An 8,492-nucleotide genomic window follows, 5' to 3' on the forward strand; every position below is an offset into this window, starting at 1 on the left:
CCCACGGGGGTCGAGCCAGGCGTGAGGTCTTGCGACAATCTCTGGCCTCTGTCCCCTAACCCTTGTATCTTGATCTGAGCTCTGTGTGTGGGGTCACACTCTGGCTTGTTAATACCCTCATCTTCCTATGATTATCAATCACCCCATCACCACAAAACTCACGCGCATTCCTCCGCAGACAATTGCAGGGCTGCTAAAGACCCCCAGTACTTCCTGAACTGATGGCAGGAGAAATATACTCGGGAACAATGTGGCCTCATCGGGCCTCTTCAAAATGGGGGCTGTTCTTTTTAAATTCTGTTTATTTTATTTTTTTTGAGAGGTATTAATGCTTGTTAGAGTCGAGGGACCAGCTGGTGAGTGGAATGCCTTAATGGAGTAGCGCATGAACCTGGCGACGCCGATCTCCACTCGTGCCGTGTCAGGACAGAGTACTGCTTCCCCACTCGGTGTGAGCTGGTAGCTCCTCCACACAAGGCTCAGAAATCGCCGAATGTGTTGTATAGATCACTGCCCAAACGCATTCTGATAGCTATGGGTAAGCGTTCGCCTGCTCTAGTGCTGTGTCATGCCAGCGAGATCCAGCTCCCGTCAGGATACTCGGGCGCATTCAAACGGCAACATGCTGAAGTGCTTCAGTCTAAAGTGCTTCAGTCCAAGTACCCAATTAAGGTGGAACGCTCCCAGGAAGCCCTCTGAGAAGCCGGCAATTATGGCCATTTATACAGCTGGATAATTTAGTGGAGTGACTCCGGGTTAACTGTGCTGCTCAAGGGACTCGGCATGGGGCCGGGCCTGGTACTGGACTGGCAGGCCCTAAGGGCCCGGTACTGGACTGGCAGGCTCCAAGGGCCCGGTACTGGACTGGCAGGCTCCAAGGGCCCGGTACTGTACTGGCAGGCTCCAAGGGCCCCGGCATGGGGCCAGGCCCGGCATTGGACTGGCATGATCTTAGGGCCCGGTAATGGACTGCAAGGTCCTAAGGGTCCGGTATTGGACTGGCAGGCTCCAAGGGCCCCGGCGTGGGGCTAGGCCCGGCATTGGACTGGCATGATCTAAGGGCCCGGTATTGGACTGGCAGGCTCCAAGGGCCCGGTATTGGACTGGCAGGCTCCAAGGGCCCGGTACTGGACTGGCAGGCTCCAAGGGCCCCGGCATGGGGCCAGGCCCAGCATTGGACTGGCATGATCTAAGGGCCCGGTATTGGACTAGCATGCCCTAAGGGCCCCAGCGCAGGACCGGGCCTGGTATTGGACTGCCTGGTTATAGGTTACAAGTTCCCAGTTTAACCTGTCATTACCAGCCAGCTGCCCCATAGGGCCTGTCACTATGGATACGAGTCATTCCATCATTCCAGAAGCTGGTGCAACTTAGCAGGGGGTCTGGTGGTGTGACATTGAAAGTGTTTCATCAGTTGATGTAGCAACTATTGTTTTTTGGTATGTTTTTTGATAAAAACATTTTTTTTTTTTGTCACTTTTGGCATTCCAGTCCCTTCCAGTTAACCAGTAGATGTGGGACATTCCTGTCGGGGAATTCTGTCCCCTCTGTTGGATTCCTTTCTGCAATGGACCCTCACCGGAGCACTGGCTGGATCCATGATATGGGATTAATATATGGATTGTGATGAGCGATGGGAGGATTCTCCTCACCCCCCCTACCCAGACAGGACAGGGACTGAGAGGGACCGCTGTGAGTCAGGTGGCCAGCAGGGAGCCGCATGCTAATAGGTGTTAAATTAAGGAGGCCGAGTGCAGGACCTGCCCACTTAATGGATTCCCGGGCTCCCATTGGTGGCTTCGGCGCTCTCCCTTTGTCTTCCTATGGCCCCCTCATCTGAGTCAGGTAACAAATGCCTGACAAAGACCCCCCCGTCAATCAGGAGCAGGCCCCCGTCTGTGATTTATCAGCAGCTTCCTCATAAATAAACAATGCTCATCACAGCGGAGCCCAGCCTGCTCCCACACCTACCTCTGCAGGCCCCAGTGCCCCCTAGAGGAAGCTCAGAGAGGAGCGGGTTCTAATTAGCGGTGAGCAATGCGCTGAGGCACAGCCAACAGCCGCCCCCCCTTGGGCCCCCAGGGCCGGGCTGTGTGGGCCCTGTCCGGGCTGTCATTGTCAAGAACGGGGGGGTGGCCGCCCGGGGGTGGGGGCGTCTGAATGAGTCACTCGGGCTGCTGCCATGAGTTCAGCTTCATCGCCTAGGTAACCACCACAACCGCCCCACCTCTGGGCTGTCGACAGACACAGGCACTTCACAGCTGAAGGGAAGGTGGGAAATATGTTCAGTGGGAGGGGCCTCTGCGGGGGTGAAAGGGTAGAGCGTACCTCACTGGGTTTATAATGGGAGGGGCTTCTGTCGGTGAGGGGGAGGGGCTTACCCTGCAGGATGCATAGAGGGAGGGCCTTCTGTCAGGTGAGGAGGAGGGGCTTACCCTACAGACTGTAAAGTAGGAGGGGCCTCTGTGGGTGAGGGGGAGGAGCATACCCTGCAGACTGCATAGTGGGAGGGGCTTCTCTGAGGTGAGGGGCTGGGGCATACCATACAGGCTGCATAATGGTAGGGGCCTCTGTGGGGGTGAGGGGGCGGAGCGTACCTTACAGCAAGGGCGTAGGATTCATATTAACATTGGGGGGGGGGCAGGTATATCGGTCGCCTTATAAGGCGTTTCTGTCACGTTGTATACAGTTCCTAAACTATTTCTGTTATAGCTACAATATATAAAGTGAAATTTATTTCCATTTTACTGTTATTCATCTTCACTAATAATGCTTTAAGTACCGCATTATGTGCAGTGAATTTGCTGAAATTATTAAAATCATGCGTAATTTGTAAGATTCCGCCACGAATGTCAGGCTGTTCATTTTGGGAAAATGACCTCATCCCAGGGTCCACTGTGACGCCCCTGTCACTCTCCTGCACCCTGTCTCTCTCACAACCACCCTAACTTTCCAGAAAGAAACACAACACACACACAATAGTAACTAGAAGATCTTTTCCTAGAGACCCACAGAAGTAAATATTGGAGATTGGAATCTCGTCTTGGTAATAAATAGGAATTTCTGCCAGTACTATGCACTAAATGACTCTGAGTTTCTGGTGACTGAGTAACTTACTTTATAGCGTTTCCAAAATAAATATCAGATCTTGCCCCATCTTTTGACCGGCTTCTTACTCATTCTTATGCCATAACAGCAAACACAGTGGGATGAGAACTGTGACTGACACAAATGCTAAGCATGTACCCCTGTGTTACCAGCGTTGCTATTTGTGCTGTGCTATTAACTAAATAAGCTAGTTGCAGTCTGCGCAATCAAACAATATAACCTTTATGAAACTGAATCGACTGGAAACGATTGAATTCCAGCCTTTCACATAGCCTGTAATTGATTAACTGTTGGTAATGATACAAGGTTTTCAATGAGTTTACATACAAAGCCATGCCACGCTTCTGCTCCCACTGCTCTCTATGTTGTCTGGAAGAGAATAAGCCATTTTAAGGGAGGGTAGGGGTTCTACAAATAAAAACTGTTAGAAAAGAAACTTTAATTTATGTAATAATTAGATATATTAAAAGATATATTAATCGTATGTGTTTTTTGTAATATGTGATGTTATTGAGGGGGACGATGATCTCTCAACCCACCCCCCCCTAAATCTACGGCTATGCCATATTGAGTGCACAGTCGGGGTTCAATTCTACTGCTGAGCTGTGCAGAACGGTTCTGGCCCGGTCTGCGGGTACAACAGTTGTTTGCAGATGATGGCCACTTCTCTCCCTGCCAGTAGGCGGAGTCTGTACCTGCAAGCTGCATCTCTCGCAAGCCAAACGCTGGCTGTCCGAGCCCAGCTGCAATTCAGTGCCAAATGAGCACTGCGAGCTACTCCTGGTCACCCCCCCCTGGATGGGAATCGATGGCCGATCCCATTATACCTACACACCCCCCACCCCCGCCTCTGCCCCCGCCCCCACCTCAGCCTTTGAAACACTGTATATAACAAAGCCAGCCAAATAATCCGCAGTCTACTGTTAAAGGCCCTAATGACCGGCTGTCGTGGCAACCAGGCCGCATCACGCAAGCTGTCAGTTTCAGTCTCATTTGCAGCTGTGGAATGGAGTATTTGTGTGTGTCCCGTGAGTGTGACAGGGCTAAACCACCAGCCATTGGCAAGACATTGATCTATTTTCACATAAAATACGTTGTCAGTACACATATTCATGTTTCCCGTTTTACACTTTAGAGCTACATAGTAACATAGGAGCAGAAATGCTATAACTTCTGGCTGATCCCCTCCTGCCGAAACGTGACGTACATTCGTGACAAAGGGGGAGGAAAGGAGTTTGATTTGATAAGACTTCCTGTTTCAGTTCAGAAATGCTATTTCGGACGTTTTGTGCTTAACCTTTAATTATGATTTAGCAGGGTGATGCTTTTAGACTCTGAGGTTTTTAGTTACACTTGTACTCAGGGTTTTTTGTAAATTCCTTGGGCGCTCGTCCTTCGACTGAAACAAACCGCGGTCAGGCCATATGGGCGAGGTTGATGGGTCCCTCAGCAGACACTGGGAGATGCAAGGTGGGTTGGACATTCAACACAATACTGAAATGATTTGTGGGGTATTTTTATGCTCTTTGACTTGGTTTAATTAGATCCCTCTTTAAAACTTCACCCCCGAAGCACAGTTACATCTGGACTTCATTTTTCAAATGGATTCTGTTCTGTTAACAAGAACTTTTCTAAGAAGCTTCCATATGGTCCCAGACCCGGAGTATCTAAGCAGCATCAGGTTGCCCGTCCTCAGGGTCCTCTGTTCACGTGAACCTTGTTCTCGTGTATGACGCCCCTTGTCACGTCATCTTCCATTTCCAAAGACTAATTCCAGTACTAAGGACACAAGGACAGTGAAAGTCTTTCTTGCCCCAAATGTCAAGCATGTGTCAGTTGCATCCTCACCAAACAACACCGATCCCATGATTTGTTGCGCCGCAGGTTCATTCTTGGGAGGCAAAGTTAGCAAGACTTGTCTTGCCAAGACCACAAGTACGGTCTTTGCATTCTTGGTATTGAGAAACATCCCACGACTGATATCATTTGTGATGTAATAGCGTAGAGCTTGCCCTCTCACTTATGGTATCCAGTATCCCGTCCATCAGCTTCTATCGGGGGTGTGCCCACCTCCTGGAGCCGTATCCCGTCCATCAGCTTCAATCGGGGGTGCGCCCACCTCCTGGGCCGTATCCCGTCCATCAGCTTCAATCGGGGGTGCATCCACCTCCTGGAGCCGTATCCCATCCATCAGCTTCTATCGGGGGTGCGCCCACCTCCTGGAGCCGTATCCCGTCCATCAGCTTGTATCGGGGGTGCGCCCACCTCCTGGGCCGTATCCCGTCCATCAGCTTCTATCGGGGGTGCGCCCACCTCCTGGAGCCGTATCCCGTCCATCAGCTTCTATCGGGGGTGCGGCCACCTCCTGGGCCGTATCCCGTCCATCAGCTTCTATCGGGGGTGCGCCCACCTCCTGGAGCCGTATCCCGTCCATCAGCTTGTATCGGGGGTGCGCCCACCTCCTGGAGCCGTATCCCGTCCATCAGCTTCTATCGGGGGTGCGGCCACCTCCTGGGCCGTATCCCGTCCATCAGCTTCTATCGGGGGTGCGCCCACCTCCTGGAGCCGTATCCCGTCCATCAGCTTCTATCGGGGGTGCGGCCACCTCCTGGGCCGTATCCCGTCCATCAGCTTCTATCGGGGGTGCGCCCACCTCCTGGAGCCGTATCCCGTCCATCAGCTTCTATCGGGGGTGCGCCCACCTCCTGCGCCGTATCCCATCCATCAGCTTCTATCGGGGGTGCACCCACCTCCTGGGCCGTATCCCGTCCATCAGCTTCAATCGGGGGTGCGCCCACCTCCTGGAGCCGTATCCCGTCCATCAGCTTCTATCGGGGGTGCGCCCACCTCCTGGAGCCGTATCCCGTCCATCAGCTTCTATCGGGGGTGCGCCCACCTCCTGGAGCCGTATCCCGTCCATCAGCTTCTATCGGGGGTGCGCCCACCTCCTGCGCCGTATCCCATCCATCAGCTTCTATCGGGGGTGCGCCCACCTCCTGGGCCGTATCCCGTCCATCAGCTTCAATCGGGGGTGCGCCCACCTCCTGGAGCCGTATCCCATCCATCAGCTTCTATCGGGTGTGCGCCCACCTCCTGGGCCGTATCCCGTCCATCAGCTTCAATCGGGGGTGCGCCCACCTCCTGCGCCGTATCCCGTCCATCAGCTTCTATCGGGGGTGCGCCCACCTCCTGGGCCGTATCCCGTCCATCAGCTTCAATCGGGGGTGCGCCCACCTCCTGCGCCGTATCCCGTCCATCAGCTTCTATCGGGGGTGCGCCCACCTCCTGGGCCGTATCCCGTCCATCAGCTTCAATCGGAGGTGCGCCCACCTCCTGCGCCGTATCCCGTCCATCAGCTTCAATCGGGGGTGCGCCCACCTCCTGCGCCGTATCCCGTCCATCAGCTTCTATCGGGGGTGCGCCCACCTCCTGCGCCGTATCCCGTCCATCAGCTTCTATCGGGGGTGCTCCCCTCTCCTGCGCCGTATCCCATCTGCCTCCTTTACATTGCTGGGCTCTTGTAGCCCATCCCATTCATATGCCACTTCATCACCTCCCCCTCTTGGGAACCTGAACAGAGGGGTGGCTTGTAACTGTGGGCTGGCGTGTGGTGCTGATATTAGTGGGGCGCTCTTGGCCGGCCCTGTCGCTTAGGGCTGGCGGGGGCAGTGGGGGCAGCAGCTCGCCCACGTAGTGACACAGAAGACGGAGTCCTGCTGCTCTCCGGGCTGCATAGCTACAGCCGGCCGAAAGTAAAGGTTCATCATAAACATTAATGATTCCCTTCCTTTCCCTTCCCAAAGCCATAAATCCTTCAAAACACTCCAAAGCTGTACAATGAGCTCCCTTCATGAAAAGGTTTTCTGGTCGTTCATCACATGGACCCTTTTCAGACCCGCTCGTCTTTTTAATTGCGCAAATTCCTTTCGAAACTGTGGCTAGTGGTTAAGGGCTTGGGCTTGACTCACGTCCCATTGGGAAGATGACATCTGTGGTGCATCTAACATACCGTCATGTCAGTGAAACATCTGGGAGCAGTGATATAACAGTGTCAGCCTGGCTGATTTGTTGTCCACTATGCCAGATGCTTTAGGGCAAGAGAATCCGCCAAGACACTAAAGTAATGCTCTATAACCTGTAGAAGCGGTAGGAGCTAATCTGGCCCAAATGTGCCTTTTCAGGTGTGTTCCATAATCCTGGCTTCATCCACACATTTTTTCATTTCATCCCAACCTTTCCACCTTTTCCCAGACCTACAGAGTCCATCATATATAAGATGCCTCTGCTGTACATCTGTCTGTGGTGAGACTAGACATTTTCCTTTAATTTAGCAGATGTTGTAGCGCTCAGTGTACAGAGATAAGATAAAGCTATAGGATTGAGCGCAGCACACAGTCTGCCGGTGTTTCACTGCTTCATAGACAAATAGCTGAGCTTCTAATATTACTATAACACTATTTTGAGGAGTGCCGATATATACACAGCAGGCTGATTTAAGATGCACAGATGAGAGCCTCATCGCGTAGCAGGAGATAGGAGCTGAGTGCTTTTTTCACAACGGCCTGTGAGCCACATAGCAGCGATCGCTGGAGGCCCCAAAAGGCCCCGTGCTCACAAGTGCATTTTCAGATGCTCCTCTGGCCCAGTTATGTAATAGATGAGCCTGTGCATGATGGCTGACCTTGCTGGAAAATCTGCATTTCTTTACTTTAGATCAGGACAAGACTGTTGCTTTGTGGTGTTTTTTTTTCCATATTTTATTTTGTCTTGCTTTGTGATTAAGTTACTGTTGTTGTGTGTTAGCATTTGAAAGCTTTCGTTGCATATCGCAGTTATCACAACAAAGCAGTTTCTTAGCAACCAGGAGAGCGAGAAGTAGAATCCATAGCAACGCAGATCCGGAATGGTCAAAGATGTGGGGAAGTCCTGTTTCACATTGTTTAAATATTTAGATGTATTAAGACTTTACCTCTCGTTTGGATGATTTTAGGTGTGGTTAAAGTGGTCAAATTTATGGGTGTATAAGGTATGCAGACCGTTTAAAAGGAATCCTTCTTGGCCTTCTAAATCAACACTTACTGCTGTTTTTTTTTTTTTTTTAAGATTTCCTAAATAAGCGAGCGTGGCGTCTTGCACAGAGCTGTTCAGCCTTTATTTTCCATTTACCTCCCAATACATTTAGCCTGATAGTTATCACACTTATCAGCTGTGGTTGTTTCCCGTCCCAGGGAGGTGCGGTCAGGTGAATCAGGGCCTCTTCAAGCCTGTCAAGGATTGATCTGAAGCTGCCTTTGCTTAAAGATACTGATGTTTATGCCAGGGTTTCGTTAAAATAATTATTTTAGCGATAAAATACTAAACACCTGTCTATCTTCTAGCTGCTT

Source organism: Paramormyrops kingsleyae, chromosome 16 (genome assembly GCF_048594095.1).
Source record: "Paramormyrops kingsleyae isolate MSU_618 chromosome 16, PKINGS_0.4, whole genome shotgun sequence".
Lineage (NCBI taxonomy): Eukaryota > Metazoa > Chordata > Actinopteri > Osteoglossiformes > Mormyridae > Paramormyrops > Paramormyrops kingsleyae.